This window comes from Lepisosteus oculatus, unplaced genomic scaffold (assembly GCF_040954835.1).
Source record: "Lepisosteus oculatus isolate fLepOcu1 unplaced genomic scaffold, fLepOcu1.hap2 HAP2_SCAFFOLD_63, whole genome shotgun sequence".
Classification (NCBI taxonomy): domain Eukaryota; kingdom Metazoa; phylum Chordata; class Actinopteri; order Semionotiformes; family Lepisosteidae; genus Lepisosteus; species Lepisosteus oculatus.
Window position 1 is genome coordinate 698660 of NW_027168182.1, and position 15422 is coordinate 714081.

At 41.3% G+C, this 15422-nt stretch overlaps 3 non-coding genes across 3 annotated transcripts; 1 reads left to right on the forward strand and 2 right to left on the reverse strand.

Moving 5' to 3' along the window:
• Positions 1-11444: 11444 nt before the first annotated feature.
• trnat-agu (transfer RNA threonine (anticodon AGU)) lies at positions 11445-11518 on the reverse strand. Its single transcript has one exon. It is a non-coding gene; the product is annotated as a tRNA-Thr (tRNA).
• A 1174-nt stretch (positions 11519-12692) lies between these two features.
• Positions 12693-12764, reverse strand: trnag-ucc (transfer RNA glycine (anticodon UCC)). The gene has a single exon. It is a non-coding gene; the product is annotated as a tRNA-Gly (tRNA).
• A 2246-nt stretch (positions 12765-15010) lies between these two features.
• LOC138232408 (U4 spliceosomal RNA) lies at positions 15011-15152 on the forward strand. The gene has a single exon (XR_011187139.1). It is a non-coding gene; the product is annotated as a U4 spliceosomal RNA (small nuclear RNA).
• Positions 15153-15422: the final 270 nt, after the last annotated feature.

The window sequence follows — 15422 nt, forward strand, 5'->3', positions numbered from 1 at the left end:
ACCGTACTGAGCCCAGGTGTTTTTCTAAAGCTGTCAGGTGCAGTTCATTTACATGAAGGAAATCTCTTACTGGGTACGATTACAATACAGTAAGTAGCACAGGCTACTTAGGGAGTAGCCTGATGCGTTTAAAAACGACCCGAGCCAGGCAGAAGTCGAACCTACAATCATTTGATCCGTAGTCAGACGTGTTATCCATTGCACCACTGACCCTGGTGCGACACTGCAGGACTGCAACCCGGTGAGCTCAGCACTGCAACTAGTAAAATACCCCCGGTCCATTCTTTTCCAAAAGTGAGAAACACCTGTTTTCTACATTTTGTCTGTTTTAAAACCATATCTCTTTAAACCAAACCAAGAGTTTGTCTTTTGCTCTGATATTCTGATTCATTTCGATTTCAAAGAAAAAAAAAACTACCTTCCAAAGCATCATAAAATTGTCCCTTCCTCCAGACTCTACTTCTCTCTTGTAGTAGTACAGCAGACCTTTCCAGGTGAGCAGATCACAGAGTCCGAAATGAGCTTCCTCCATCAAGCAAAGTACCTGAACATGACTCTGTCATCATAAAAGCGCCCCTGTAATAAAGAAATTCAATCTGAAATCAAGAGGGCAGTTGCCTACTGAAATAAAAGAAGTCATCAATTTTAACCTAGCAACACATTAAAGGCTGCATCTATACAAGTACGATTCTAGAAATGCTCACCAGATTACGTTTTAAGAAGGAACTGCGCTTCAGGTTCTGCCGAGATCTTAACTCGGATGGCAGGATTCAGAGTCCGGAGTGCGGACTGATTGCGCACGGAGGGTCCATATACTGTGGATCCCTCAGTGATCTTCCGCGTATTCAAACCGCCAGCGTGTGACTCCCCTGTCCCCGTGACCTCATTGCTCTGCTCTCTCCTCTGTGCAGCCGAGCCCGATTCACGGTAAAGTGAAAAAAAAATATGCCCTCAACGTGAGATTTACTCTGGAGCGAGGATAGATGTTACCTTTTTATCATTGAACAGGATGTATGTGATGTGGCGACTAGGTTCAATTTTGTATCCTCTTTAAAAGATTAAGGACTGGGGTGAGCGTGATTTACCACCCTTTCAGCTAAGAACCCGACGTGCGCACCGTTTAAGCTGCATAGACTCGGTCGTTTAACTCTTCTCCATTAGCAGGGTTAAGGTTAAAGAAAAAAAAACATTGCTGACTTCTTTTTTTTTTGCCAGCTGCTAGCGCTGATTAGCAAGGTTTGTATTTCATGTTTTGCAAGTTGCATCCATTTTAAGAAAAACAAGTCGTGTTAAAGACAGGAAATGAATACTTGCATTTAATTAAGTCTAGCCATAGGCGGTTGTAGCGGCGAGGCTTAATAATAAGAAAGAATTAAGTGTTCCTAGCCTTCCCAAAAGAGGCCCCATCTCACCCTCCATCTCTGTGGTGCAGCCACAGAGAAACCATTCATGCAAGATGTTTTCTTTTGATAAGGACAGCTCCCAAAGGGGGATGCACTTAGCTAAGCCTGGCTATCATGATCAATGGTTATCCATTGGTGCCTATCTGTCTAGGGAGTGCCAGTTGGACATCTGGACTGCATTACTAGGTGTCAGGACTAAGTGACTCATATCTCACCTTGATCAACCAATCAGGGACTGGTAGGGCCGAGTAACCCACGTGGGACTCTGATGCCCATGGAACTTTCAGCCAATCAATGAGCTGAAGTTCCTCCAGGTAAAAACAGGCAACACAGAGAGCCTGTGAGATTCAGATTCAGAAAGGGAGATTCAACAAGATTCAGTAAGATTCTAAAGGGCAGGACGGCCCAGGAGCAGAAGGCTCCCAAGGGCAGGACATTCTCGCAGCGCGCCTCCTGACCATCCTGAGACTCAGCCCGGACAACCACGGAACGGCCAGTGTGTCCGAGTGCCAGAACTTTCCTTTGTTCTAAGAGTCTAGAGTGGAGGTTGCCAGAGAGTAACCAGCAGCAGGCCTCGTGAACAGGTCGGAACTGTGGACAGCTGAATCACTATTCAGAACTAGCTCTTCATCGGGAACGAACCGGTCCTCTTCCTGACTTGCTGGGACCCACAGTCATCTTTTCTCCTGTGCACAAACTTTGCTAGTTAAAGCCAACAATGAGCATCAGCAGCGCACCGTCGCAAGCCGCACAGCACAGCCTGGCAGGGAGCCAGAGAGCGCGGATTGGACAGCAACAGCCTGCAACTGTTCCTTTCTGCCCGCAGGAGATCTGAATCCCCAAAGATTGGATGAGTATTCAACTTCAATGCATTACAGCTCGAGAATTCAATTGTTATCCCAACCAGTTGATATCAGTTTAATTCCTAAGAGTTATGTACTTGTTTTGAGTATCTAATGTAGAAGTTGTAACCAAGTTCACTTTACGAAACGGTCTAAATGAATGATATACTGAACGTATGTCCTCTTGATATGTGTAACACTTTGTAACTGATTGAATATATACCTTTTGTATTCTGATAACCCTCTCGATAAGATCTGTTAGGTTTATAGGCATATTCTATGTATTAATAAATGTATCCTCGTGTATTAGTACCTGTGTGTGTGCGTTGTTTGAGTTATGTCGCATGGTTGGACTCTAAAGCCATCAAAAGAATCAACTTTGTGATTTACTGCTACAATTAATAATTGTCTCAGCAAATGCCCAAACCCTACAGAACTGGTGCCTTCAGAGAGCCACTATGATTACATTTATTTGGCGTCCCTGAGTCGGCTTAATCTACACATATTTGGCGTCCCTGAACCGGTTTTCCCTACACGGTGATCCACTGGGATTCAGACCCAGGGTCTCCTGTTTTCTAGACAGGCGCTTTAACCAACTAAGCCACAGCGCCCCGGGAGTGCTGTCCTTTTGCAGCCACTTGGACACACCACTCAGACACATCTGCATTCGGTGTGTGCTCCGCCTGCTCGCTGAGCAAGTTGCCACCTTTACATACAATAGCAACATCGACACCAAGAGAAAGGATGACAAATGGCTTTTATCTGGAACTTTTCATGTCCAAGGAGCTCAATGTGCTTTCTGTGTACAACAGGGCCACTGAACTCCACGCTGGCCACTGAACCACAGCAGTGGCTTGCTGGCTTGACATCTCCCAAGGAAAATGTTGAAATCGCATGTGGAACAGGAAAATGACCCTCGAGTACGAGGGAAAAAAAAGAAAAAGATCATCTGGAGCGCGCCAACCCAGTTGGGACAGCCCAGTTTTGTTGACGAGGTGGCCGAGTGGTTAAGGCGATGGATTGCTAGTCCATTGTGCTTTGTACGCATGGGTTCAAATCCCATCCTTGTTGGTTTCCATTCTGTTTTTGATCCCTATTGCTCAATGCACAGTGAAAGCATTGCATACATGTGTCTGACAATGAGAAATGGGCCCCTGAGACAGTCATTTGCCTGTTTCACAAATGATCGTATTTTACTAGAGATTCTGTTTGGGATTCAGATGTGCATTCGGACAGCAATCCCTTTCAAGAAATGATACGTTCTGGATGAGGTCAAAGGTGCATCATTTGGACACTTTGTGGGCTTGAAATACAAAGAAAATCATGTTCTATGGTACAAGATAAATACAAAACTTAAGCTTTTATTATAATTAGATTTGTTTATAAAGCATAAGCAATCATTTATTACATTAATATATGTAAAAATAACATTTTAGCATCATACGTTTAGTATATTTAGTCCCTAATGCTGAAAGAAATGATCATAGAACATGACTTCTAACCTTACCTGCTGTGTTTTTGATCCCTATTGCTCAATGCACAGTGAAAGCATTGCATACATGTGTCTGACAATGAGAAATGGGCCCCTGAGACAGTCATTTGCCTGTTTCACAAATGATCGTATTTTACTAGAGATTCTGTTTGGGATTCAGATGTGCATTCGGACAGCAATCCCTTTCAAGAAATGATACGTTCTGGATGAGGTCAAAGGTGCTGGAACACTGTATTTAGGATGTGTTTGCAGTTATTCTGTGTTTCTAGCTTCAACCCAGTGATATATATATATATGCTCACTGATTTTTTGGTACATGCCCAGGGCAATAATCATTATGAGGATTTATTTCCATATGTGCTAGAGGTAGTGTTGTGAAATTCTTCAACACACTGGATCGCAGGTTTAAACCTGCACTCTTACTCCTTAAATACCAACAAATGCAGATATGTAGCAATCATATTGTAGCGGACACTCATTTGCCTGTTTCACAAATGATCATATTTTACTAGAGATTCTGTTTGGGATACGGATGTGCATTCTGACAACAATCTCTTTCAAAAAATGATTTTACCTTATCGCAGCTTTGCCCCTCTTGCCTCTTTGGAAAATATCTCCATCTTGTGGTCGTTGTTGGTAATGTTTAGACAATATCTCCATCTTGTGGTCGTTGTTGGTAATGTCTAGACAATATCTCCATCATGTGGTCGTTGTTGGTAATGTCTTCTTATGCCCTTTTTTATTTCAATTCTTTATTAGTTGATTCTAGAATCTCTACAATAGAGCTGAAAATATCAGTTTTGTAGCAGACAATATGACATTAGTTATAGTCCAATTAAGACTTTATTACCCTGTTTGTAACATAACAAATTAAAATTGATTAAAACTAAGTTTGGAACACCAGGGAACATAAAAAATGATTTTTAGGAAAACCATGAGGTTCTCTGTGTCCGATGCCTGCAAGGGGAGAAAGCTAGAATCCTTTGCTTTTTCAAAATTTGAAAATAAACATCATATAACAACAGCTTTCATTCCTAGGAGTGAAAAATAACCATTTTTGAAGACATATTAGTTTCTAAAACACTACAATAAAGTTAAAAACATCCGTTTTATATTACTTTTAGTATTTTTAGTGAAATTAGTCATTTATTGCACTATTTTTAATATAATCTCTAATTAAAAGTGAATAGAATTAAGTTTGGAGCAACAAGGAACACAAAAAAAAAAGATTTTAAGGAAAAAAATGATGTCTTCTGTGCCAGGTGCCTGCAAGGGGAGAAAGCTAGAATCCTACCCAGGCTCCTGGAGCTCTGTCCTGGCTAAAGGAGGGTGAATCCATCCCCTTCAAAGCTCCATGAAAAAATGATCATTTAAAATTTGAAAAAAAAAACATCATATAACAACAGTTTTCATTCATAGGAGTGAAAAACAACCATTTTTGAAGACATATTAGTTTCTAAAACACTACAATAAAGTTGAAAACATCCGTTTTATATTACATTAATTTTTGTGAAATTAGTCATTTATTGCACTATTTTTAATAAAATCTCTAATTAAAAGTGATTAAAATTAAGTTTGGAACAACAAGGAACACACAAAAAAAAGATTTTAAGGAAAAAAATATTGTCTTCTGTGCCAGGTGCCTGCAAGGGGAGAAAGCTAGAATCCTACCCAGGCTCCTGGAGCTCTGTCCTGGCTAAAGGAGGGTGAATCCATCCCATTCAAAGCTCCATGAAAAAATGATATTTTTAAATTTGAAAAAAAAAAAACATTATAGAACAACATCTCTTGGTCCACAGAGTGCAAAAATCCAACTTTGAAGAAAATCCATTGACTAATCCCCGAATCCTGAAGTTTCTTCGCATGATATCGGGCTTGCAACCACTTTCTGGAAAATTTTCAGCTCCATTGTAGAGATACTAGAATCAACTAATAGAGAATTAAAATAAAAAAGGGCATAAGAAGACATTACCAACAACGACCACAAGATGGAGATGTTGTCTAGACATTACCAACAACGACCACAAGATGGAGATATTGTCTAGACATTACCAACAACGACCACAAGATGGAGATATTTTCCAAAGAGGCAAGAAGGGCAAAGCTGCGATAAGGTAAAATCATTTTTTGAAAGAGATTGTTGTCAGAATGCACATCCGTATCCCAAACAGAATCTCTAGTAAAATATGATCATTTGTGAAACAGGCAAATGAGTGTCCGCTACAATATGATTGCTACATATCTGCATTTGTTGGTATTTAAGGAGTAAGAGTGCAGGGGGTTTAAACCTGCGATCCAGTGTGTTGAAGAATTTCACAACACTACCTCTAGCACATATGGAAATAAATCCTCATAATGATTATTGCCCTGGGCATGTACCAAAAAATCAGTGAGCATATACATATATCGCTGTGTTGAAGCTAGAGACACAGAATAAGTGCAAACACATCCTAAATACAGTGTTCCTGCACCTTGACCTCATCCAGAATGTATCGTTTTTTGAAAGGGATTGCTGTCAGAATGCACAACTGAATCCCAAACAGAATCTCTAGTCAAATATGATCATTTGTGAAACAGGCAAATGAGTCTCTCAGGTGCCCATTGCTCATTTTCAGACACATTTATGCAATACTTTCACCATGCGTTGAGCAATAGGGATTAAAGATACCAGAGGTAAGGTTTAAAAGTGATTCTGAGGTGCAACACATCAGCGAAACAGCTAGGCATCTGAAATGCGGGGTTTGAGAGCCCTTCAGGGAACACCGTACCCTAAAGGTACCAGAAGTCCACTAGTATAAGCATTAAGTCACTGTCAGCCCTGCTGCAATGTAATTGCTACATATCTTCATTTCTTTGGCTTTTAAGGAGTAAGAGTGCAGGGGGTCTAAATCTGCGATCCAGTGTGTTGAAGTATTTCACAACACTACCTGTAGCCCGTCTGGAAATAAATCCTCATTCTGATTATTGACCTGGGCATGTACCAATAAATCACTGAGTATATATATATATCACTGTGTTGAAGCTAGAGACCTGTATGTAATAATATGATGCTAAAATGTTATTTTCACATGTAAGAAAACCGGCTCAGGGACGCCAAATATGTAATGTTGCCATAGCAAAATTAAATGTAGGGGGTCTCTGAAGGCACCAGTTCTGTAGGGTTTGGGCATTTACTGAGACAATTATTAATTGTAGCAGTAAATCACAAAGTTGATTCTTTTGATAGCTTTAGAATCCAACCATGTGACATAACTCAAACAACGCGCACACACAGGTACTAATACACGAGGATACATTTATTAATACATAAAATATGCATGTAAACCTAACAGATCTTATCAAGAGGGTTATCAGAATACAAAAGATATATATTCAGTCAGTTACGAAGTGTTACACATATCAAGAGGACATACGTTCAGTATATCATTCATTAAGACCGTTTCGTTAATGAACTTGGTTATAACTTCTACATTAGATACTCAAACAAGTACATAACTCTTAGGAATTAAATTGATATCAACTGGTTGGGATAACAATTGAATTCTCGAGCTGTAATGCATTGAAGTTGAATACTCATCCAATCTTTGGGGATTCAGATCTTCCTGCGGGCACAAAGAAACAGTTGCAGGCTGTTGCTGTCCAATCCGCGCTCTCTGGCTCCGTGCCAGGCTGTGCTGTGCGGCTTGCGATGCTGCGCTGCTGATGCTCACTGTTGGCTTTAACTAGCAAAGTTTGTGCACAGGAGAAAAGATGACTGTGGGTCCCAGCAAGTCAGGAAGAGGACCGGTTCGTTTCTGATGAAGAGCTAGTTCTGAATAGTGATTCAGCTGTCCACAGTTCCGACCTGTTCACAAGGCCTGCTGCTGGTGCTAACCTCGGGTGGATCCTCTGGTTATTCTCTGGCAACCTCCGCTCTAGACTCTTAGAACAAAGGAAAGTTCTGGCACTCGGACACACTGGCCGTTCCGTGGTTGTCCGGGCTGAGTCTCAGGATGGTCAGGAGGCGCGCTGCGAGAATGTCCTGCCCTTGGGAGCCTTCTGCTCCTGGGCCGTCCTGCCCTGGAATTCTCCTTTGAATTCCCTTTAGAATTGTCCACAGAATCCTCTGAATCCTCCCTTCTGAATCTTACTGAATCTCACAGGCTCTCTGTGTTGCCTGTTTTTACCTGGAGGAACTTCAGCTCATTGATTGGCTGAAAGTTCCATGGGCATCAGAGTCCCACGTGGGTTACTCGGCCTTACCAGTCCCTGATTGATTGATCAAGGTGAGATATGAGTCACTTAGTCCTGACACTTAGTAATGCAGTCCAGATGTCCAACTGGCACTCCCTAGACAGATAGGCGCCAATGGATGACCATTGATCATGATAGAAAGGCTTAGCTAAGTGCATCCCCCTTTGGGAGCTGTCCTAGGACCTTAAATCACCCTGCATGAATAGTCTCTCTGTGGCTGCACCACAGAGATGAACAGAGAAATGGGGCCTCATTTGGAAAGGCTCAGAACACTTAATTCTGCCTTATTAATAAGCCTCGCCGCTACACACATATATTAATGTAATAAATGATTGCTTATGCTTTATAAATAAATCTAATTAAAATAAAAGCTTAAGTTTTGTATTTATCTTGTACCATAGAACATGATTTTCTTTGTATTTCAAGCCCACAAAGTGTCCAAATGTTCTATGATCATTTCTTTCATCATTAGGGACTAAATATACCAAACGTATGATGCTAAAATCCTGAAAAAAGGATAGGCTCCATTTCGTCAGTAGATTGGAGTCCAAAACTGATTTGGGTCAATATACATTACCTTTGAAGATAAGGTACAGTCTACTGTAGGGAACCATCAACTTAGAAAGCATTGGCCTTCCCTGGGGGTCAGGTAGGTGCAAAAGATAAACCTTTATCCTATCTTTATCTTAAGATAAGTGTCCAAGCAGTATTTTTCCAAGTTTCACCAAGCTCATCATGTTGCCATAGTAGACAAAGTTCTATAAAATGTTAAATAACTTTAGAAAAAAGCATCTTGGTCTTTCAGTACTGTACAAGGTGAATTAAACTGTCCCTGGTAATAAAAAGTAATTAGAAGCATCCCAGAAACTTTATCTCTAGAAACATTAGCTGTTTTATATCATGTAATTTAGTGTGATGTTGTCAGAATTCAAGGACATTATCACACACAGAAATTGGTTCAGTTAAATCTAAAAAATACAGCTAAACATGGGTTTAAATGTAAAATAGAAGTCTTACCTCTTGTCAAAAGATTTAATTCAAGAAGCGATGTAATAAATGATTGCTTATGCTTTATAAACAAATCTAATTAAAATAAAAGCTTAAGTTTTGTATTTATCTTGTACCATATAACGTGGTTTTCTTTGAATTTCAATCCCACAAAGTGTCCAAATGACGCACTACATGATATAAGGAAGATTATCACATGCATATCGGTATTATCTTTCTTACGAAAATGCATTCCTTTCATTACCTTTTACTTTTTAAAATGAACTCAAATTGTGTATAATGTAATAATTTAAGTAGAATAGATTCTAACAATATAATGATCCAGTGTGTTGCACTACTTCACTGCTTCACTGCTCTATGCCGTCTGGAAATAAATCCTCAGACTGCTCACTGCCCTGGGCTTGTACCAATAAATTACAGGAGCACGTCTATATATCACTGCGTTGAAGCAGAAGACACACAATCACTGCAAACACATCCTAAATACAGTGTTCCAACACCTTTGACCTCATCCAGAACGTATCATTTATTGAAAGGGATTGCTGTCAGAATGCACATCTGAATCCCAAACAGAATCTCTAGTAAAATACGATCATTTGTGAAACAGGCAAATGACTGTCTCAGGGGCCCATTCCTCATTGTCAGACATATGTATGCAATGCTTTCACCGTGCATTGAGCAATAGGGATTAAAAACACCGCAGGTAAGGTTAGATGTCATGTTCTATGATCATTTCTTTCAGCATTAGGAACTAAATATACTAAATGTATGATACTAAAATGTTATTTTCACATATATTAATGTAATAAATGATTGCTTATGCTTTATAAATAAATCTAATTAAAATAAAAGCTTAAGTTTTGTATTTATCTTGTACCATAGAACAAGATTTTCTTTGTATTTCAAGCCCACAAAGTGTCCTTTGATCTCTATTCTGTGGTAATCCACAATGACCCCGTTCTTCAGGTGATTCATCATGTCCTCCCTCGTCTGTTGAGAGGCCATCCCGATCTCTTCTGCCGTGGCATGCTTCATACACGCTCTCTTGAAGTGAGCAGGAAGCTGATCAAAAGTATTCAGGCACATCTTGCACACCAGGGGAATCCTCGCGGGTTTCCTTTGAAAATAAATAATACCATCTGTGTATAGAAACAAGCTAAGACTGATTTCTTAAATTATCCTTAAAATTCTCTCTCATAGTTTGAGCATAATGATTTTATTGCATTTATATAAGAATTGCTCATTGCTCCAAAATAAATAATGGTTTCATAAAAAAGTGAACACTTACTTGGTCTCAGTCACAGACTTTCCAATAGAAGCCATTGTGGAGTTCAGCAACTGCAGGTCCTAGAAGTGGGGAAGGAATTTTAAAAGAGAAATTGAATTACAATACAGAAGGAATGGCTGAGGGTTCACTGAAATATATAAATGTACAAATTCCAAAGACTGAGTCCATATAGAAACAACTACTTTTCATTTTCAGTATAAGAAAAAAAAACATTATCTTCCAAAGCATCATAAAATTGTCCCTTCTTCCAGACTCTACTTCTCTCTTGTAGTAGTACAGCAGACCTTTCCAGGTGAGCAGATCACAGAGTCCGAAATGAGCTTCCTCCATCAAACAAAGTACCTGAACATGACTCTGTCTTCATAAAAGCGCCCCTGTAATAAAGAGATTAAATCCAAAATCAAGAGGGCAGTTGCCTACTGAAATAAAAGAAGTCATCAATTTTAACCTAGCAACACATTAAAGGCTGCATCTATACAAGTGCGATTCTAGAAATGCTCACCAGATTACGTTTTAAGAAGGAACTGCGCCTCTGGTTCCGCTGAGATCTTAACTCGGATGGCAGGATTCAGAGTCCGGAGTGCGGACTGATGGCGAACGGAGGGTCCACATACTGTGGATCCCTCAGTGATCTTCCGCGTATTCAAACCGCCAGCGTGTGACTCCCCTGTCCCTGTGACCTCATTGGTCTGCTCTCTCCTCTGTGCAGCCGAGCCCGACTCACGGTAAAGTGAAAAAAAAGATGCCCTCAACGTGAGATTTACTCTGGAGCGAGGATAGATGTTACCTTTTTATCATTGAACAGGATGTATGTGATGTGGCGACTAGGTTCAATTTTGTATCCTCTTTAAAAGATTAAGGACTGGGGTGAGTGTGATTTACCACCCTTTCAGCTAAGAACCCGACTTGCGCATCGTTTAAGCTGCATAGACTTGGTCGTTTAACTCTTCTCCATTAGCAGGGTTAAGGTTAAAGAAAAAAACATTGCTGACTTCTTTTTTTTTTGCCAGCCGCTAGCGCTGATTAGCAAGGCTTGTATTTCATGTTTTGCAAGTTGCATCCATTTTAAGAAAAACAAGTCGCGTTAAAGACAGGAAATGAATACTTGCATTTAATTAAGTCTAGCCGTAGGCGGTTGTCTGTAAGGACCAGTTCTGTTCGAGAAGACACAACAAAGAAGGCACCGCTGGGATTCGAACCCAGGATTTTCTGTTTACTAGGCAGGCGCTTTAACCAACTAAGCCACGGCGCCCCAGGAGTGCTGTCCTTTTGCAGCCACTTGGACACACCACTCAGACACATCTGCATTCGGTGTGTGCTCCGCCTGCTTGCTGAGCAAGTTGCCACCTTTACATACAATAGCAACATCGACACCAAGAGAAAGGATGACAAATGGCTCTTATCTGGAACTTTTCATGTCCAAGGAGCTCAATGTGCTTTCTGTGTACAACAGGGCCACTGAACTCCACACTGGCCACTGAACCACAGCAGTGGCTTGCTGGCTTGACATCTCCCAAGGAAAATGTTGAAATCACATGTGGAACAGGAAAATGACCCTCGAGTACGAGGGAAAAAAAAGAAAAAGATCATCTGGAGCGCGCCAACCCATGTCCGGACAGCCCAGTTTCGTCGACAAGGTGGCTGAGTGGTTAAGGTGATGGACTGCTAATACATTGTGCTCTGCAGTCATGGGTTCAAATCTCATTCTCGTCGCTCTCCATGTCCGACACATGTGCCTGTTTGACGTCGGACCTCCTGTTGCTTGCTCCGGTGCTAGAGCCGTACATTTTCTAGCGGTGGCTGAACATGGTATAGTAGGCCAACGTCGGTATCGAGCAGTGACAGTAACAGTACTTACTGCGCCCCATAAGAAATCGTTTGTCCCTGTTCAAAAGAGATTGTGCGATGTCCTGCGGCGTTCGTAAAGCAAACCTTTGACAGTTTGAAAAGAGGAATTTATTCTGCTTCCTGTGCGTGCAGTAGTTACAAAGTTGAACGTCTTTACACGATCTGCTGCAGTTTTCAGTGGGCGGGCTTTGTCAGATGGCTTGAAAAAACACACTGTGTTTCGGTTGAACTCCACACTCATGAGCAGTGTCCTGCATGTTTTCTGTGTATAGCTGTCTTTTAACGCATACAGAATTCATTTGAAATCATTGATTTCTCCAATTAACAAGGGTCCCTTTTTGAACCTGCGAGAAGCATTCTTTCAATGTAACAGATTTACTCCGGGGAAAGCCAGCATGACATTGAGAGTAGCTCAAGCTTTCAGCACCCATATCGGACTGCGTGTATGCAGACACCACTCAGAATCCACTGTAAGATTCTCCCTCAATTCCGTTTTTCAGTGCTTTAGCTCTTTCAAAAGGCTTCACTTTGCTAGTCACAATCCAAGGCTCATGATAGCATTTGAAAACATTCACCACTGCGTTAGCCGGGAATCGAACCCGGGTCAACTGCTTGGAAGGCAGCTATGCTCACCACTATACCACCAACGCATGCCCACAGGAAGTCTGCAGGACACCACCAGAGAATGCTTTTTTTTTAAATTTTTTTATTAAACATAGAATTTACAAATACAAATACAACAAGAGGATCAGAGTCATGTACAAGAGAAAAAAAACGCAGCAGAAAAAAGCATTTAACTACCAGAGGTAATTAAGTAATTATGTGATCAAATTGTATATTTTACACGTATCATATTTTCCTTGCTTTAATATTTCTCAATTATTTATAAACTTTAGTTTCAACATGCATGCGTTTCCTGTAAAAAATAAAACTCAGCACACAGTTTTTCTTTTAACAACATTTCGAGTACCTCTGGCATTCATGAAAAAGACATACACAAAAGCAAATAACTAACTCTAAGACTGTCTAAACTATTGAGTTTTTCAAAGAACCAGAACTATAACAGTCCTTAACACTTAACTACACCATTCCAAACTAACACTAAAGAAACACTAGTATATACTGGTATAACAAATAAAACCAAACATAATCATTAACTGAGCAGTCACTGGGAGCAAATCTCCTTCCCGTCCACAAAGGCCCTCGCTCCCACAAAGTAGGCTCTCCTCCCCTCTCTTCTGGCAGCTTCAACCTGGGGCCACAGCTGGTTCCTGGTACTCCTGTCCGCAGCAGACAGGTCCTCTGCAAACCTCAGTTTGTTCCCATTCAAATACTCATTCCCCCTCGCCGCTCGCCACAGCATGTCCCTCGCCGTCCTCTTGGTGAACTGTATTATAATCGATCTGGGGAGCACTTGCCCAGACATGTTCGCTCTCCCGAGCTTGTGAACAAAGTCAATGGCCGATATTACGTCCTCCTGGTCCGGCAGGGTCCTTTTACAGATACCCTTCACTGTTGCAACAAGGTCCTTATCACGTTCCTCTTTAACTCCAAATAATTTTAAATTCCATCATCGACGGTATCTATCTACATCGTTCACTTTCAATTCAAGTTCTTTAATATGCTTTTCTTGTTTGGTATTTACTTGTTTAAGAACTTTTACTTCACTCTTTAAGTCTTCAACCTCTTTAAACACACAGTCCATGGACTTTTTAAGACTTTCGATTGCGACTGTATTACATCAAGTCATTTCCTTCAGCTCACCCATGCTCTGTGCCATCATGTTGAAGATGTTGGTCTGGAGCTCCTCCAGCGTCAGGTCGCCCCTTCCTCTCTTGGCTGCTGGGGTTTTCACAGGTGTGCTGGGCAGGGACTCCGGCTCTTCCTCTGGCAGCTGAGTCTCACTTGGGCTGCGAGCGCTCGCGTACGAGCGCATCTCCAGCACTCTTTCCACGTCCCCTCCAGCTGCTTCACTTTTCCCTTTAGTTGCCATCAATTTTCTTGTAGTGCTATACATATACGAGTGAGGTATCTTAGAGTTCTCCTTCGAAGACCCAGCACTCTCTTTTCTTTTCCCAGTGTTACTCATATCGAAATTCTTAAACCTAAAAAAAATCGTTTTTTTTTCTTTCAATTATAACTGAAGTTTAAACAAGTAGTGTTAAGTCCTTATTTTTCTGTAGTCAAAAAAAGCAAAAATTAACATTCAGGTCATGAAAAACTCAAAAAAAATCCTCAACCACTAAACTTTACCTCCCACCTGAGCGCCATCTTGAACGCCCCTACCACCAGAGAATGCTCAAGATTTCGGAAGCTGTCTCCGGGACGTGCTGATTCCACACATCCTGAATAAATCATGATATTGTTAGTTGCTGTAGCTAGACGTTCAAATGAGTTTCATGGCCAGATGGACTGTTTCCTCCAGCGGTATAGTATTGCAGTGAGACAGCACGATGCCTGCAAGACTATGTCACGCTAAACGCCACAGATTGTGTTTGTCCGTTCGTGTCAGTCATCCTGCAGCCACGGGAAGTGGGACACAAACATGCCGCAATGCTTTCAAGACGTTAGGATTTGTTTGTGCAACATCCGAGAAGAGTACTTGTGGCTTGAATGTGAACTGTACGTGCCCACCCCCTTTCCTCTGTAGTGCATGAGTTCCTCCCGGCATGCCCTTCGTCATTGTTCTGTCATCTTGTATTTAAAGGGTTGTATTTCTGCTGCTGAAAAGAATCAACGGCTTTCTTTGTTCCCAACGGAGCCCTTGTCTGTCATGAAATTCTTCAAAACCTCAAGCTAGAAGAAGACGACAAATATGAAGCGTTACAGCAACGACATGCCATGAGACGATTGATAACGATTTCCATAGGATCCCCGTGGTTGCCTGGCAACCGTCAGCTTTGCGCAGTGGCAGTATCGTAGCCTGTGAGGTTTAGCCGAGGCGGGATTATTGCTAGTTGAAAACTTTTCCCAATACCCCGCTTCCGCCGGTTTGCAATACAATCAGCGAAAGCTATTTTTGACAGTCTCGTTAGAGACTGAGCAAGGTGTTTAAAGACAGATTTGGTCATGGTGACATCATGGTAGAAAGAAGCGAGCTTGTTCCCAGTGGGCATTGATTCGTCGAATATACGTATATTTACGGCGAAATTACGGCTATACGTATATATACGTCGCCTCGACGTATAATCAACGTCGAATTGCAACCGTAAAATTGACGACATTAACAAACGCATATATAACGTCGAAAACACATCTAACACAGTGCCTGAGGCTTTTTACTGCATGTATCGTGTGTGTCGCAACTA